The following is an 18,642-nucleotide window of genomic DNA, read 5'->3' as shown; positions in this document are numbered from 1 at the left end:
GGGTCTTATAATTAGGACCAAATAAAAAGTCAAATGTGGTCTTATAATAAGGACCGGAGGAGTATCTTTGTTTCAATCTTACTTAGGCATAATTTATTCCATTCACTATATGTGTAATTTATTTTGGAATTAAATTTTCCTAAATGATTGCAATTTAATGCAAAAGTTCAGCATTTATCTTCCTTATTGTCAATCACTTTTTCTTTTGTATGTTATCAAGAATATGACATCTTGATCTCTCCATACCAAAATCTTGGATTAAAATTTGGTAACACTAATGTACATCCGATGAAGGCTAAAGTTACTGAGACAAAAGAAATCCTTTTGTGCACACAATATCCTATTACCGAAGATTTTTCTTTCAATGTTTCACAACAAGAGTAAACTTGACATTCCCAAATCTTAGGTATCAAAGACTGTATAAGCAGAAGAGATAACCAAGTGCGTATCTTACAAGAGGCAATGCTGGTACGTTGGGAGGCACAGCAAAATTTTAAACATCCTTATCAAAGATAGGGCAATGAGTCAAAGTAGCATATTCGTATCTGTACAAATTATGAAAGTGTTTTTAAAGTGAACGATATAGAGGAGAACTGTAACTGCAATGGTGAAAGGGCCAGAACTGGGTCCATACATATTCTGACTCTTGGTATTGGTACTCTCGTAGTTCATAAACACTTTGATGAACAGGACTCAACCTCAGCCCCTCTCCAAAGGAACTCCCTATACATCATTATAAGAAATGCAATCATGATAATATCAATCATAAGATTAAGTAAGGAGAACTTAATATTTAGAATACAAAATATAAAGCAATCGTGCCAATTTCATTTGCAAAGTGTAACAAGTAAGAAACAATAACAAACATGTCATGAACATAGTGGGGGAGCCGAAAGTTAATGCTGCATATATTTGCAATCTGTTATATGATGAAGTATGATAAATTTCTATTAGACCCATATAAAAACTCTGATGAATGATAATGACAAATTATGCCATTTGACATGTTCAAAGAGATAAAGCATATTTGTCGGTTAAATCACCTTGAGACAACAATAAAGGACACGATGCATGTGCCATAGAATCATGGTCTAAAAGACACTTGAATGATGAAAATAACTGAATGACTATAGTTTCTTAAAATTAATAAAGAATGAAATGCATTACCTCATCAAACCACAATAAGAGATGGAAGCCTATTAAACTATCACCCCATTGAACAATAGTGTTATCTTCTCCTCCTCCTGTTGCTCCTATGGTTATCAAGGATTTCTTAGGAGGAATGATCAAATTTTCAGTGAAACACAAAAGGTTTCTTTTAACCCAAGGCACAAGATGAGACCCTGGTGGAAGAAAAGGCAGTCATTAGCTTTGAAGTTTTTCATAGCCAAACAGAAATACCTTAAAATATTATACCCAGTTTCACTTGAGAAAACTTCATCCCCCCCCCCCCAAAACCAGGAAATTTCATTTGCCCCGATTTCAATGTTCAAAATGTCCAGCATATATATTGTAAAAAATATATAATTTTCTTATGAAACATTCATATGACATACAAGCTTACATAAAATTTGGTGCAAGAGCATACTTTCTTTGAGGAGAACATCTTCAAAGACGGGAGAAGTCATTATAAATGTTTGCAAAACATTCATATTTTAAAGACTCAAGTTTAAGAAAATGGTCTAAGCACATTTTAGTGACACAACAGAATTAAGCTTAGGTAAGTCTAAGCACATTTTAGCAGGATAACATTCTGGTCATCTGGCGAATTAATGCTCTGCAACTTCAAAATAGTATTGTTCCCGTTAGCAACTCTCAGTATCAAGATTTCCCCGATTTGTCTGGACATGTATATTGAGAAAACACACACGCACAAATAGAAACTGAGATTATAAGCTTGCTATCCATTCATATGTTGATAACCACCACGGTGACAATTACACACACGATTGATACATAAAACAAATATGTGTGTGTGTGTGGGAATTTATCATAAAAATCCTTAAAGGTGGTAAAGGAGGGGTAAGTAACATTTGGCCGAGGTCAACAAATAATCAATGCAGATGGGAACATGACATATGCAATGCCATTAAATGGAAGTCTCAAACGTTAGTGTTGGTACAAGTCAGGAGCAATGACTCAACGTTCTCACTATCAACAATATGATCCTCTCTTAACACTAACTATACAAATAACACCGGATATTGTTAAATGATGACTCAAGTCTGATATTCAAAACCCAATAATAAAGTATATCATTTTAAAAGTAAGAAATGCAATATTTTTGTTCTAAAATAAGGTTGAAATTCAATTCTGATTAAACTCTTTGATGGAAAATATGTTTGAAGAGATATTGAGTTTTATGATATTTAAATCAACTATAAACACTGTTAAAAATTTAGAATTATAAGCAAGTCAATCTAAAATAACTTTGAATGAGAACTTTCAAAAAAGAAATCCTTCAACTCAAAGCCTTATCATTTTAATTTTTAATAATAAACTCCATACCTCACAATCAAACATGGGTACCATTTTTATTATTGAAATGGGCTGGTTCATGTCCTCCACCATGCGACCCCTGTTTAATCACATATGGAGAAGCACATGAGTTCATGTCTATCAAAGTTCTGCCTTAACATATAGGCATCACTTTAAAATGAAAGACAAATGGCAGCTGACATTTACCATTTCTCCCATCCACAAATAAAGCGCATACAAACTTACATTAAAAGTTTGAAACGGAAATATTTTATTACGATTCCAGCAAACTACTTTCAAATGGTATCTGCCCTTTGGGCTTGGTCGAATCACCAAGTAAAATGCAGACACATTTACATGAAAGGAAAATAAGTTCCTGCTCAATTGACTACAAGTAAAGGACGACTTTACCGTAAAATATGTGCTAAAATCCCATTCGATTCTTTTGGCATGGTTTTCGCATGTGAACTGAACATTAAACATGGTAACCCAAAAAAAAAAAAAAGCAACAAAATTTTCTACTATGCCCATCGAAGGGGATTTCCATAATTATCCCTGGCACCCAACACGGCATGTTGGAGCCTACCTCCTACACTCGGAATGCAACAAAGAAAACAAACATATAAGGGAGTGTTTGGATATAAACCAAACTATAGTTTTAGAAGTGATTTTACGGTATACGAAGCAAATGTGTGGAGAAGTTTATCTATGTTTGCAGAAAAGTGCTTTTAAAAAACACTTCTACTCATTCCCAAACACCCCCTAAGAATTGTGAATCAACTTTATAGGACAAATACATATAGACTAACTGTTTATTATTAAGTGTGAAGAACTTAGTATACACCAGTGAATAATAGAGCACTTGCAAAAATGAAACTTTGCTCATAAACGATGGAATGAAAATTAAAAAACATAATAAAGTGCAGCAGAAGCCCACGCCTGATAGTACATAATACAACAAAATAATTCAAAGTTCAAACATGGCATGAAACGAGTATTACACATCAGAAAGTCCCAGAAAGTTGCCATAGAAGTTGCCAAAATAAAGTCCAGTCAATAAACAATAATAAAAAATATTCCAAACTAAGCATTGATATCCCACTTGAAACTGGGCCTTAGCAACCTCGCAGACCTTCCACTTCTTGTTACCAGGCCGTTTCTGCCCGTTGAATTGCTGGAAACACAAACGCATCCCTTGCTGACGTGCAATCCACAAACGTGTGACCCAGATTCGATTGCTTCTTTGTCATCATGCTCAAATTTCCTGCAAAGGAAACATGCAGTCATGAGCCGTTAATATGTGCTACATATAGAACTAATCTTAGATAGTAGGTATTGTATTGCACTTGTAATCCATTGGTAGGTAGACGAAATCATACATGGAAAGAGAAGATGCCCGCTGAGAACTTTGATTTTGTTAGGAGTAGTGCTTGTCCAATGTCGACATCAGATCTTTTAAACCTAACAATCCCCACGGAACAGAGAAATATATTAGTCAGAAGGTGTGGATCTGTTTTTTTTTTTTGGGGGGGGGCCTGAGTTTTAAGTATTGTGGCAAGCGCATGGTCAGAATCCTCATCGTGGCCGGTGCCGTTGCTGCTTCGATGCCGGTGTGATCGCAATATCTCCACGCCGTTCACACAGACCTGCATAAAAGATTATCAGTGATGGGGATCTACGAGATAAAACTTTGAAAGAAGAGAAGGGGATGAGCAAAAGCAATAGTGAGAGAGAGATGGAAGAGATGAAGAAGAGCAGAGGAAGAGCAAAGAGCAGAAATGCCTTGCTGAATGCTTAAGATGGAAGCACTGATTCATCGGCGAGCATGAAAGAATACTGTGAAGAAGAAGAAATCATAAAACGGTTTGTGGAGGAAGAATTTGAGATGACGATGAGGGAGATAGGAAGCTTATAGCATCTGAGGTAGGTGATGGGAGAAGTACGAAAACCAGAGTTGCCGGCAGGAGGCTTGAGAATTTTGAAATTTAAATTTGAATTGGTAGAGAGCTCCTTGAAAAACGAATAGGCTGAATGTGAAGCCATGTTTGGGCCCACTTGCCAGAAAGGATTTCTATAACATATTGATATTGATGATGATGATTGGTGTCTTTGTGACCAACTTGGGATTATTTTTTTAGAGGGCTTTGGTTTAGCCAGCATTAAACAAAGGGAGAAAGGGGAGGGAAATTTCTGGAACGAGGGGGGTTGCAAGACACCAAAAAAAATTCACCGGCGACCTACCTACAAGGTCGCCATCCGTTGCTCTGTCCTCCTCGCCTTTCTTTCACTCATCCTTCATCTCCCTTGCTCGCTGCCTCTTCCTCCTTTCTGCATCATCAACTCGTCTCCTTCATTTTCTATTTTGTATGTCATGGTGGTGCATGCGATCCGCGTGGTTTAAGCAAGGAATTAGGAATATGGTTTAATGGAAGATGGTGGTGGGGGTCTCCGATTGAAGCAGGTAAATATCCTTTGCATCTTTTGGTTTCTTTTCAAATTATGATTTCTCTCCGTTGCAAGTTGGGTCTGGTTAAGGAATTGAGGCAGAAAATTTTGTGAGGTTGATGGGTTAGTTGACATTCGTGGGATTGATGGTTTACGGACTATCGTGATTTTTATTTACCTTTGTACTGAGTGTGCACACACAGGGTGTTTGACGAATTGTGTGATGGATAGAAGTCATTTATTGTGAGCTATAACGATAAAGAATGTGTTACCAAATTGAACCAGAGGCAAGTATTCTCTATAATAATAAAGCGTTTTGATTGATAAAGGAATGTATGAATTGAAATTGGTTTAAATTTAAGATTGTCCGAGGGTTATGAGTAGAATTGTGGAATGCATTTGAAGTGTTTGTTTAATGTCTAAGAGAAGAATTGGATTGGGAGGCTGGTAAAATTTGCTAGAAAGCTAAGGCTTATGTTATAGAAGGGCGAAAAGAAGTTAATTGAAGTTTAAGTTCATGAAGGGAATGGTGGGACACTCATAGCTGACAAGATGCTTCGCGAAAAGGGAAAATAGATGTTATATTTCAGACTCATGGCATTTGGTTACTTAGCTAATATTTAAGGATGATAAGACTCAATCGTTATTCGAACTTGTAACTTTAGTATTTGTAGAAAAAGAAAAAGGGGTTGAGATTCAAGTTCCCTTACTATATCAAATTGTTGCAAATTGAAGATTAAGATGGTGTACGTTGGCGGCCAAAATCATTGTGCTAAATAGCTTTTGCGGCATATTATTGTTCATGATTCTAAGAGTAAAGAATAAGGATTATCTTAACGTATAATGAAAGTGTGAATAGCGTCTGATAAAGAGGTTTTTATAAATGATATTTTCTTATTTGTTTTATTGTTGTTTAGCCACCCCATATTTTTCAAGTATTGTTTCATCAAAACAACTTCATTTCAATTGTACCATTATTCGTTTTTCCTTGTTCAATATTGTAAATTTCTTTTTACATCTTGAAATGCTCTTGTTTGAGTTATTATTACTCGAAAAAATGATTTTTTTTGGTTGATGGAATTTGAGGAAAATATTTGAGATTTTTTGAACTTTCATGCTGGGATCTTTCGTTAAATATTCTATTTACATGTTTTCAATTATAGGAAAGATTCTTGTTTACTAATGATAAATTGGTCCCATATATGCTTGAAAATGATTTTTGTGAGAACTGAATACAGAATGGTGGCTGCTAACAGTAGTGTTGTTAGCCCTTGGTGTGCCATGGTAATATCAAACTCACTCGTTATTCGTGGTTTCGGCCATGCTTGTTATATGCGGGCATTGTTCCCGTCCTTGTTCTTTGTGTCTTTGGCTGCGCTTGTGATCGTGACTTCGGTCACGCTTGTATTCGTAGCTTTGGCTGTGCTTGTATTGGTGTACCATGATTAATATCGAGCTCACTTGATACTTGCGAACATTGTTTCGACTCTTGTTTTGTAGCTTCAATTACGCTTGTACTCGTGGCTTCAGCTGCACTTGTTGGTTACTTACCTTCATGGACTGTATGTCCATGCTTGTTGTTTGTTTTGTTGAAATTCTCTATTGAAAAATGTTTTTCAACTCTACTCATGATTTGATTTCAGAAACATATTGTTAAAATGCCTTATAAATTTTTGTATATTGAAAATGTTTTATATTTATATATATTTCATGTTATAATAAATTTTTTTAATTTAAAAGTAATCATAAATCAACCTTGTTGTAGTTGTACAAGTTATTATTTTAGTATTTTTTTTGTTATCTTATTCTTATTAACAGGATGATATTCACTAGTAAAATTTATTTTGGCCTTAGATAACACAGCTAACCTGGCACCTTCAACTGAATAGTAAGAAGGAGAAAAAAACTCTCATTGGTGATCAAAGTTTAGAACAACCGCGAATTGATGCAAAACTAAGTTACATTTATGTAATTATTTATTTATGTTTTAGATCCTCCACGTAATTTATAGGCAGACCTTTGCCTTCATTTATTATTTTAAATATATGAATATATGTTCGTATTGTTGTGGAGGGGAGCTCCTTTTTTTTGTGTAGTACCTGCGGGTTATTTGCAGAATTCTTATGAATGGCCTTATATTTTGATTACAAGAGATCTATTTTATATGAATGGTATTGTAATTATTATGGCAAGTGTTTATTCATATGTTCTTAGGCTTTAGGAATGTGAGTTGTCTCATATTTCGTACCAGTCACCCTTAAATTTTTGGGGTGTGACACTTGGTGTACGAGGTAAGCCTAAACCATCATACATGTGATGTTCTTTCATTTTGAGGAAAATATTTATTGAAAAAAAAAATTCTAACTTTAGCATTTTGCTGCTTGATTTTGGATAAGTGCGAGCTTAGCATCTTCTGAAAGATCAAAAGTGAGAAGCAGATATGGAGAAATTAGGAGATATCATATGGGATATTACAAAGTATTTATGTGGTTGCGCCAAACAAGAAACTGAGTTTATTTATAAGTTGGAGGAGAATGTGCGAGCTCTGAAAATTAAATGGGAAAAGCTTGAAGCTAGAAAGAAGGATGTGGAAGAACAAATTGAGAAAGCTGAGGGTACCGGAGAGGAGCAAAGGACACATGAAGTCGATCTTTGGCTCCAACGTGTCCACAACATTCAAAAGGTACGAACTCTTCATTTTACATTTATTTTTTTCCCTCTATTTAGTATGTGGTGTTTTTATTTACTTCGATTGTTTCTATTCATGAATTAGATCATTTACATATTCAGCTATCAATGATGTTGTTAATTAAGTAATTCCTTAGCTCAGTAATTTATGATAATTTAATTGAAATGTGTTCGTTCAAACCAAGTTAGTTAAGCACATTTAAAATTTTTTGGATAAGTGTGAAACTCATATTATATTGAATTTATTTGAAATTTTATCACAGTATAAAAACAAAACTAGTTTCAGTGCTAATTAGAATGGTGATTACCTCAAGTTTATCATATTTGGATCATTTAGATCTGATTTAGATGATATGAATTTAATTTATTTTTTATTTTTATTTTTTAAAATAATTATTTTAATGTGTATATAATGTAAACTAAAGACGATGTCTTTCTTAAGAACATAATTAAGTAAGCAACATTACCTTATATTAGCATAATTAAAAATTAATTTGAAAGTGTGCATATTGCGTACATAAAAACTTGATTTATCAGTATCCATATTACAAGCTGTCCAATATTCAGTTAAAAGAAAAGTACGTAGAAATAAATATAATTAGAAAACTATATATACTTGATTATCTTTTGTATGCTATTAAATACCTAGCTAAAAGAATACTTCAAATCGAGAACATGTAGTTGTGAGCATAATGTTTTTATATGGTTTTTTATTCAGTATTCATCACAGCAATAAGCATTGTGTGCTCATTATTGTAATGTAATCTAGATCATCTAAAATCTCATATAGATGATTCAGATTTAAAATTTTTAATATGCAATTTTTTAATAATGAATTTATTCTTCAAAGAAGTGTTAGTTATAGGATTGTATTTATTTTAAATTTTGTATCTATTAAAACATAAAATTAATTAAAATATATTAAAAAAAATTGAATTCAATATGAACCATCCAAAATCAATCTAGATGATTCAAGTTAACATGAGCACTATGAGCATGGAATGTGCTCCAAAAAAAAAAGCTTCCATCCCATATGAACAACAAAATTTCTCTCTCTCTCTCTCTTTACTACCTCCTTCTACGGGAGAATTACAGTCAAGTTTCGCAGAAGAGAAATAATTACTAAAAAGTCCTAATAATAACTTCAACAGCCTATAATGACAAGTCCTATAGTGAGAATGACAACCTCTGGAACTTGTTTTTCAATTGTTTTTCTTGCTTGGGACCTTAATGTAATTCTCTTCTCTCCTACCCTTCCACCGTATCCACCACTTAGAGCCCATTTGACGGGAGAAGGGTGTGGGATCAAGTTTCAAGAGTTGTGATTGGGTATCCTCTGTGTGTCTGTCTTTTTGAAAGTTTATTAAGGAGAGACAACACCTTCTGAAGATGAGAGTTGAAATTAGAAGCAAGAGAAGAAGAAAGAGAGAGAGCCCCATGGAAGAAAAAGCTGAAATTTTAAAAGCAAGTTAAAATGAGTGTGTTCAATTCGCTAGGTGCGGTGAGATCAACGGCTTGTTTTCTCGCTGATGCATTGGGGTGAAAATTCCTAAGCAATTCTCTCCACTTCCTAAACTTCCATTTCCTTAACTACAATGCTTCTCCATCAGTGGTTCTTCGTAGTTGGGTCAGTATCAATTTGGTTCTTATTTTTTGTTGATTTGTGATTGTGATTGTGATAAGAATATTTATTTCTTTCACGGGGATTTAAAAAAAAAAAAACCATGTTTGCTCTGTCTTTCGTATACAATTTCATGCACTGCCCAAAGAAATAGTCAGCATTTCATGGTACAGTGGTTACCTCTTAAGCTTATATGGACAAGATTCTAGTGATCTTGGCATGGTTGGTGCTGGGTAACGTGGAAAAATACAAACTTAAAGGCCATCCACAGTTTTTTATTTTGGGGGGGGGGGGGCACAAATATACAGCTTTGATGACAGCAACCTTGATGGCTAGCTACGGAGGGAGGGAGCAGAGAGAGAGTACTTATGTTGTTCAGATGGGATGGAAGCTTTTTTTGGAAGGTAGAAAACCAACGTTAGTAGACTGTTAATCGAAAGGGGACATTGCTCCACTTTTTTGCATTCTAAAATATTTTCAGGTACTGAATGTATCTTATAAAATATTTTAAGATATTAAATACACTTTAATTCTGATAAAAATACAATATCTTCTACCTCTAATATAATTTTGTCGAGCAGAAAAATAATAAAATATTAAACTGATGTTCTTATTATTTTTGTTTTACAAAATATATTTTATTTTTTTATTGATCAAAAACCGTTTTCAAACATGTTTTTTATTTGTCATTTTTAAAATTAAAAAAAAGAGCTGTTTTGTCAAGAGGAAACCAAACGAACCCAGCCAAAATCTTTAACAATATCGTTCAGCTTTTTCGGTCAAAAAAACTGTCATTCATATTTGGCCAAAAAAAATTTCATTCAATTATTTTAAGATATGCAATTTCTTATCTTGATATCAAAACTGGATATGGAAGTGTGCTTAATTAGTTCATGTAAAGATTCAGAAAAAGGGGGGCAAAGAAATATCAAACTAACTGATTTTGTATTCGCAGGAAGTGGAAGACAATCAAGTTCAAGGAGCCCAAGAAATCCAAAACAAATGCCTAAGCAAGTGTTGTCCCAAGAATTGCAAGTCAAGCTACAAGGTGGGAAAGAATGTTGCCAAGATACTCATTGAAGTAGATGATCTAACGGCCGAGGGACAAAGATTTGGTAAGGATTATCCAATTACGCACAAGCCACCACGTAAAGGAATTGGTCAAATGCCTCTTGATGAGACTGTGGGGCAAGATTTGATATTTGATCAAGTATGGAGTAGAATTGAAGCAAATAATGTTGGTGTTATAGGTTTATATGGGACTGGAGGGGTAGGAAAGACCACTTTATTGAAGAAAATTAGTAATGAACTTGGGAAGAGAAAGCCCGATTTTCTTGTGATTTGGGTGGTGGTATCCAAAGAGCTTGACTTGGATGCAATCATGGACAATATAAGAAAATCAGTAGGAATTGGAGATGTTACTTGGAGTTCTTGCAATAATCAAGAGGAAAAATCTTCAAAGATTTGGGGTGTGTTGAAGCAGAAAAAATTTGCTTTATTACTGGATGATGTGTGGGAGAGATTGGACTTGAATTTGGTGGGGGTACCCCATCCAAAAGATTCAAACTTTGAGTCCAAAGTGTTATTCACAACACGATTGGAGGATGTGTGTGCAAAAATGCAAGCTCCAAAACCACTCAAAGTGGACTTTTTGAATGAAAAAGAAGCATTAGAGTTATTTCATATGAAAGTTGGAGGGGAAACTTTAAACTCCCACCCTAGGATCAAAGACCTAGCAAAAGAAATGGCAGCAGAGTGTAGAGGGCTGCCTCTTGCGTTAATTGTGGTAGGACTTGCCATGGCTGGTGTGAAAGATGTTAAAGCATGGGAGTTCTCAAAAAATAACTTGACAAGTTCTCCATGGACCACTATAGATTTGGACACAAAATTTTTTTCCATCCTTAAGTTGAGCTATGATCAATTGCCGGATGATACTCACAGAAAATGTTTCTTGTATTGTGCATTATATCCAGAAGACTATGAGATTCAAGTCACTGATATCATCTATAAATGGATAGGGGAGGGGTTTATTTGTAAAGGTATGACACAAAACATACAAGACATTCGTAATAATGGTCAATCTGTGATTACGAAGTTGAAGCTTTGTTGCTTGTTGGAGAGTGTTGAAGATGATGTTGTTTTAAGTCGTTCATTTAAGATGCATGATATGATTCGAGAGATGGCACTGTGGTTATCTTGTGAAAAAAATAAAAGAATTAAAAGGGTTCTTGTACAAGAAGATGCCATAACAACATCCCATGATGATGTTGAAAAATGGAGAATTGTTGAGAGGATTTCAATTATGAATAGGGAAGTACGGCATGTAGCACCTGTAACCTATCCCAATTTAGTAACATTATTGTTGAGGCGTTGTCGTATACAACATTTGCAAAACCTCAAATGCATGAGCAAATTAAAGGTGTTAGAATTACGTTGTCCTGATATATGTGAACTTGCAGAAATTGGTGAGTTAGTTCTATTGGAATATCTTTGTTTAAACATAGATGGATCTGAGTGTCCCAAGGAGTTGAAGAATTTGAAGAATTTGAAGGTATTCAATTTGCACTTGAGTGATGGTAATATTGCAAGCATTCCATCGGGAGTGATATCAAGTCTTCAACAATTAAGAGTGTTGAGAGTTTATTGTCGGAAGGGAGTTCGAGAAAATAGCGAAGCAGAGGGAGAATTCCTAGAGGAGGTGGAATCTTTGCCAAAAATTGAGGAAATAAATGTTGCAATAGAAACAGAAAATGGCCTCAAAAAGTTACTTCAGTCAGACAAATTGCTGAGTTGTATATATGCTGTTCGCCTCCATGAATTGGACACCATTGAGATGCCTTTATTATTGGCATGCATTTCAAAAATGAAGCGCCTCCAACAATTGGCTCTGCTTCAATTATCTGGTTTGAAAGATTATTCTGGTATTTCTGATGACACCTATTGTCTAGGCATGCTTCAAAGCGTGTTTATCGCTGGTTGCCATTCTTTAATGCATGTCACATGGCTCAAGCATGCTCCACTGCTTCAACTACTTGTCATTACTGAGTGCCCATCAGTGGAAGAAGTGATAAAGGAAAATGAGAATGAGGATTCTTCTTGTGTATTCTCTTCTCTTGTAAACCTATATCTGTATGGAATGCCAAAGCTTCAGAGCATCCATAAGACCGCCTTGTCTTTTCCTTCCCTAAAAACCATCACTATAGCAGAATGTCCAAATCTGAAAAGGCTACCACTTCCTTCCAACTCTGCCAAACAACTAATTATCCGCGGACACGAAGATTGGTGGAACAGTTTGGAATGGGACGCCAAACACAATTTCCAATCAAAATTTCAGCCCCTCACGTTGGATGACCTCAACATAAATTTTCAAGGTAAAATACCTTGGTAACATCAACGCACACATTATTCTTTACTATTCTTTTAATTTTTATGACGTAATATAATTTTACGCTTTATAGATATAAAACATAAGCATATTGCTTTTGACATATGTCAAAATGCTGGCCCAGCTCTATCCTTTATTTACTGAATGCTGAAAGGTAGCCATGTCATCGTGTGATTATGTATGCGTGCAAATGTTTGGGTGTGATTCCTTCATCTCTTTTCTCTTCATGAAATTGTTAATTGTTTCTTCAGTTAATTGGCTTTTTATAATTTGCAGATTGGCTTCCTGCTGTGGGATTGGATTTCCTCGTTGGTTCTTACAGCTTTGTTGATTTCACTGAAGGTTGATTAGCTTCTTTTCAAAATAAATTAAAGGACCACCAAACACGGCGTATGTATTTTTATTTTGCTTCCCAATTTGTGTAAACTTTCTGATTCCCCATTGCACCCTTCTGTACGTACCGAGCAATGGTAATTGGTCAATAATCTATTTTGAGTTTTTCCTTTCTTGGTGGTCATAATAAGACTCTGAATATTGATCAATAATTCACTGAAATTATTGGCATTTTGAAAACATCTTTTTTCTGAAAATTAAAAAGGCAAAAACGCCAGCCTCGGAGGAAAAATCATACAATAAGAAACATAATAATTCAACCTTAGATCTTACCCATTAATTCAATAAATTAAGATTTTTGACCAATCTAACAGTGAAAGAATCTAAGCTACGTGGTTTGGGAATTTAAGGACTTGTATTCATATTTTAACGTAAAATTATATGTTACGTAATAATTGTTTATATAAATAATATGTAATAACGAGGAAACGAAATATTTATTTTTCAATCAAAATATCTTTCGTAAAATTAATTTTAATATTCCTTCAACAACTAAATATTAGCATTAATAAAATTAATTCTTTTAATTATGATAGGGCTAGATGTTTCAAGAACTCATTATAAACAATTAATTATGTAGTTTTTTCAAACTTGAGTCGGATAATTTGGAACAAAGAAAAGACTTGAGTCGGATAATGATCATTACAAACCATAACTAGTTGCAAATTGCAACTATTTGTAATTATCTGGAAATTTAACAAAGAAAAATGATTTAAATTAATACATAATTGATTACAATATTTCTACTACTAAGTGCTAATTAAAAATTATGATGGATGACCAATTCATTTATGTGAGGAAACCGAAGCTAAGAACTGAACTCTGACCAACTTTCATTTTTCAGGACAAGTTAATTTCAAATCCTGTAAAGGTGAGCCAGACGAACCATGAATATATGTTACTTTTTTATATTCACTTTTTTATATTGTTTTTATTAGTTACAGATAATTGAATTATTATTTTAACTAAAAAGTAAGTTAAAATTAGTTTAAAATAATAAATACGTAAGAAGTGTTTTTTTTTAAATAAATATACCCTTATTTATAGAAAGGATGGGTGGGAAAAGGAGATTAGAAAGGCATATAATTTAATTAGTTGGGGACAGAAAGGCATATAATTTAATTAATTGGGGATAAATGAAAAAAAAATGTATGCAACAAAAATTTAAAATGCTCCAGCTTATAATTTTTTAGGTGTGATTGTCATTTAGGAACTATGAATACCAGCAAGCTTGGCATTTATGCACGTATAATAGTAAAGGCGAACTTCCTAATGCAAAACCAAAACCAAATATTAATTCATAATTAATTACTCAAAACACTAGGAAATTAATGAAGCATAATAATAGTGAAAAAATCAATGATCCAACTAGATTTCAAACAAGTCAGAAATATGCAGTGAAATATGTTCAAAGGCCTAGTAAGCCCAAATTAAAGGATCCCCTAAAATCAAAAGAAGACCATTGCATTCCAAGCCTTAGTATCTGTTGCACAATATGAGTATTAGCAAATACCAAAACCAAAAAGTATCCTAAAACAAATCCAAAACTAAACCAAAACATATCAATTGATGAGGAGTTTTATTATAGGATTCCTTTCTGTATTATTATAGCATTATATTAATGTGTTTGTACGATTTTTAGAACAGATGAGGAGTTTTATTCCGAAATTTTTTTTTAAGGATCCAATTATCATTAATTTATTCTTTTAAGATTTAAATGTCATTATATTCTTTCAAAAATAATATATTGAGATTCTTGTCTCTTGACTTGAGTCGAGTCAAATGATTATCAATCATGACCAATAGCATAGTAGAACTATTTTTAATTTAATTGTTTACCTAATATTTAGTGGTGAAAAGCTTAGACGCATATTATATATGTGTATGTATGTAACAATTAACAATACAAGATCTGATCCAGCAGCAAAACTTCAAATTAAGAATCAAACTCTAATCACAACTTGAAGCCATAGAAAACGTAATTTTCATATTTCAAAAAAAAAAATACATTGCTTCATTGCCAACTCAAGTGGCGATCTTTTGTAATGATGATTCCTAACTTGTTCATGCATGTGAGAATTAACGAAAGCAAAAGAAAGAAATCATGGCATTCTAAAGAATAAATCAATGTCCATCTTATCAAAGAAAATTAAAGATCAAGTAAGACATTAGATGCTTCAATTTACTTTTCAAATCCCATCAATTTGCATCATCGACTGTCTCATGCAAACTCATAAAATATTGCAATGTCTTGGTGTACGAAATAAGCCCAAACTATCATACATGTGTACATATTTTTCTAATTAAATTTATCTCTACTTTTCTTTTAGCTGAAAAATTGGGCAGCCTGTAAAATGGACACTAATAAATTGATTAAATCAAGTTTTTATGTATGCGATATTGCATCTATCTAAAAATTTCTCTCCTGTGATACAGGGACTAAAATATTTAATTAGATTATAAATATTGTAATAAATTGCATAGGAGTATATGTTTTCTATTCATTCAAATGAGATTTAAATTAAAGATACCGAATTTAAAAAGAACATATAAAAATTTAAAATTATTTATTTATTCTCTATTTAAGCCTAATTGACACACTATTTAATTATGATGTTTCACATTTAATTTAATATATTTAAATTTCAATTAAGATATTATTTAAATTCAAAATTAATTATTAATTTTTTTATTTAAGCCTTCAATTGAAATCTCATTTAATAATAATAATACTTCTTATTTAATTTAATATACCCAAGTTCCAATCAAAATATTATTCTGAAGAAATTATTTCCAATCTTTTTATTCACATGGGAATACACACCACCCAAAAGCCCAAGTAAAGAAAGCAAAACGCATGAATAAAGTTTCAATGGAAAGAAAACGTTGAGGCTAAAAGGAACCATTATTTCAAATCATATAAATTCTATCAACAACTAAACCCGTCCATAAATTCATAATGAAATTAAAATATACCAAGCTTGGCGTTTATGCAATTATAGTGGCAGAGCGATCTTCCAAATACAGAACCAAAACTCTGGTAAAAAAAAAAAAAATACAGAACCAAAACCAATTATTAATTATTAATTGCTTAGCCCAAACTCAAAGGGAGACCATTCCCAGCCTCAATATCCTGTCCATATTATATGAGCATTTGCTTGTTAAAGATCGTACGAAGCTCATTTACTTTATACCTTTACGTTTCTAAATGTTTCTATGTTCCTTTTAGCTTTTTCTAAGCCAGCGACTAAAGATATATGTTAATAACAACAAAAACTCTAATGTTAGGTATTTGTATTTATAATTAAGCACTCTAAATTTAATACAAGCTCTTTTAAAATCAAACTGAGTTAAACAATCCAAAATTTTGCTTCTTTACATATAGAGACCCAGTATGAGTTTGAATCCTAAATCTCCATTAGACAACCTGACTGGACGTGGCCCGTATGGCCCATTGGGCTTCCCAACATTCTCCAACTGCTAACTCTTAAGGTCCAATAAAAAGCCCACATATGGTTCTGCATACCCACTAGATCCAATCACCAACAACGTCCCCTCCCACCCCATACTCGTGTGCGCCACTTCCCGGATTTCACATGGCAGTTTTGCCACAGCTTCCCACGTTCCGCCTTCTGATGCTACCACGTCACCACCGCGGCACATGTAAACTCTTCCTCCATCACCACTGTCCACGCAGGTCCTCGGGCACGTGGCCGATCCCAGGAAATCATCTTCTACTGGGTCCCACTTGCACATTGCAACGTCAAAGGCTTCGGCGCTTCTCTCAAACCGCCCTTGCATCTGCTTCTTGTGCCAAACAAGAAGCAAAGTTTATTTATGAGTTCGAAGAGAATTTGCAATCTCTAAGTTATAAATGGAAAAGCCTTGGACGCGTGAAAAGCATTTCATTCTACTCTTCAAAAATTACTAAGCCAAATGTAGATATCGAGTCCAGCCTAGGTCAAGGCTCAAGGAGCCTAATTTGTTGTAGTTCTTAACCAGTCCAATTAAACACAAATTATCAAATTAACAAGTATGGGTTTCTATTGCAATGTAACATATATATATTTTTTAGATTATAGTTTCTACCTAAGAAGAGAGACCTCCCAGCTATTATTTCTGAAATTTAAAAACGATCGTAAAAACAAAGGAACTAAAGTAAATGGAAAACTAGTGAACAGAAATGTTACAGACAATGATTGATAATGCTTCTGTGGAGATTGCTTGCGACCTTCCTAGTTTAATGAAACTAAGAGTTCAATAGTTGAATTATCAATTAATCCACAACTCGTAGATTGAATCAGTGCCTAACTGCTACTTGCAACACATCAACACTGAGTGCGAAATGTTCAACCTAGGAGAACCTAAGCAGAGGATCCATTCTTCTATGACAAACACAGACTTGCATTCATCCTGAAATTAATTGAGAACATCAACCAACTCGGTTGAGGAAACAATTATATCCAAATTAAAGAAGAAAGAAGAAGCAAATTCAACTCGGATCCACAGAGGTCTCTGGCTAAGCAAGCCTACAGATCTTGAGAGTTCAGTTCCAGATTTACGAAATAAATCTAGCATAAGGATTAAAGCATATAACTCGCATACCCAAATCAGATGTCTAGTCTGAATCTCCAAAGATCACCGAACTCTTTCTCACTGATGTTCAGAAGCTCAGATCCAGCACCTCTCCACAAATGCACAGTGTCTAGCCTCGCATCACAGGGGTGGAAAAGCTACTGAGTATGAAATCGCAGGTGCCATGGAAGGATCAGAACGAAGATTGAGATGATGAGAGGAAAGAAAAATGACGGTGCAGGGAAGAGATCAGGAGGACGGAAAGAACGATGACGATCAATTGATTCCCACTTGCCAGTTCATAAAACCCATCAATCATCCTCTTGCCCAAGGGTCCATAACAGAATCCTCTTGCACCTGGCTCTTCATCAAAACGCGGCACTTCATTATTCAAAATCTTCATCCAATTCTCTTGAGCTGGGCCTCAGCTTTCGCGTCTTTAATTTTCGGCCTAAGACCTGATAAAAACAAATAAAATGAGTAACTGGTTCACAGGATAAAAAATACTATAAAAAATGAAAATGATAGTTAGTTCCTAATTTGATCAATTATTTTTTTTATTTATTTCCCACAAAACAAATACTCCTCCTATTTTAATATAAGACCCATTTAATTAATTTGATTAGATTAAATAAGTTAGGTAAGTTAGTTAATTAGAAGAAAAGTGACACATTTTTCCTAAAACACCATAATTATCTTTCTTAATATCTTCTCTCCCTCTTCTACTTGATTATGGTTAAGGAAGTATTCATATGGGTAATTTAGAAAAAATTAATAAATATGCGAAATGGGTCTTATATTTAGGATCAAAACTAACTCAATAATTGAGTCCTATATTAAGGACTGGACGAGTAGTTTTTAATCATAAAATTGCCATTTGATCTTACAAATTAGACTAAGAATTCACTGCAAATAAGAGTTTATCAATGTGGAAGCACAAATTGAAGAAACTGAGAGTAGCAGAGAGGGGCAAAGGACACATGAAGTTGGTGTTTGGCTCAAAGGTATCCAAAACATTAAAGATGTACTCTTCATTACATCTTCCCCCCCCCCCAAT

At 33.9% G+C, this 18,642-nt stretch overlaps 1 pseudogene; it reads right to left on the bottom strand.

The window, feature by feature from the left end:
• Positions 1-16,785, bottom strand: part of LOC114728918 (F-box/kelch-repeat protein At1g15670-like) — a 21,045-nt pseudogene extending 4,260 nt beyond the window's left edge.
• Between the last annotated feature and the right edge of the window lie 1,857 nt (positions 16,786-18,642).

The sequence above is a fragment of the Neltuma alba genome, unplaced genomic scaffold (assembly GCF_004799145.2).
Source record: "Neltuma alba isolate B1F8T4 unplaced genomic scaffold, ASM479914v2 tig00012582_pilon, whole genome shotgun sequence".
NCBI classification, from domain to species: Eukaryota; Viridiplantae; Streptophyta; class Magnoliopsida; order Fabales; family Fabaceae; genus Neltuma; species Neltuma alba.
This window is presented reverse-complemented; position numbering and strand designations above follow the sequence as displayed.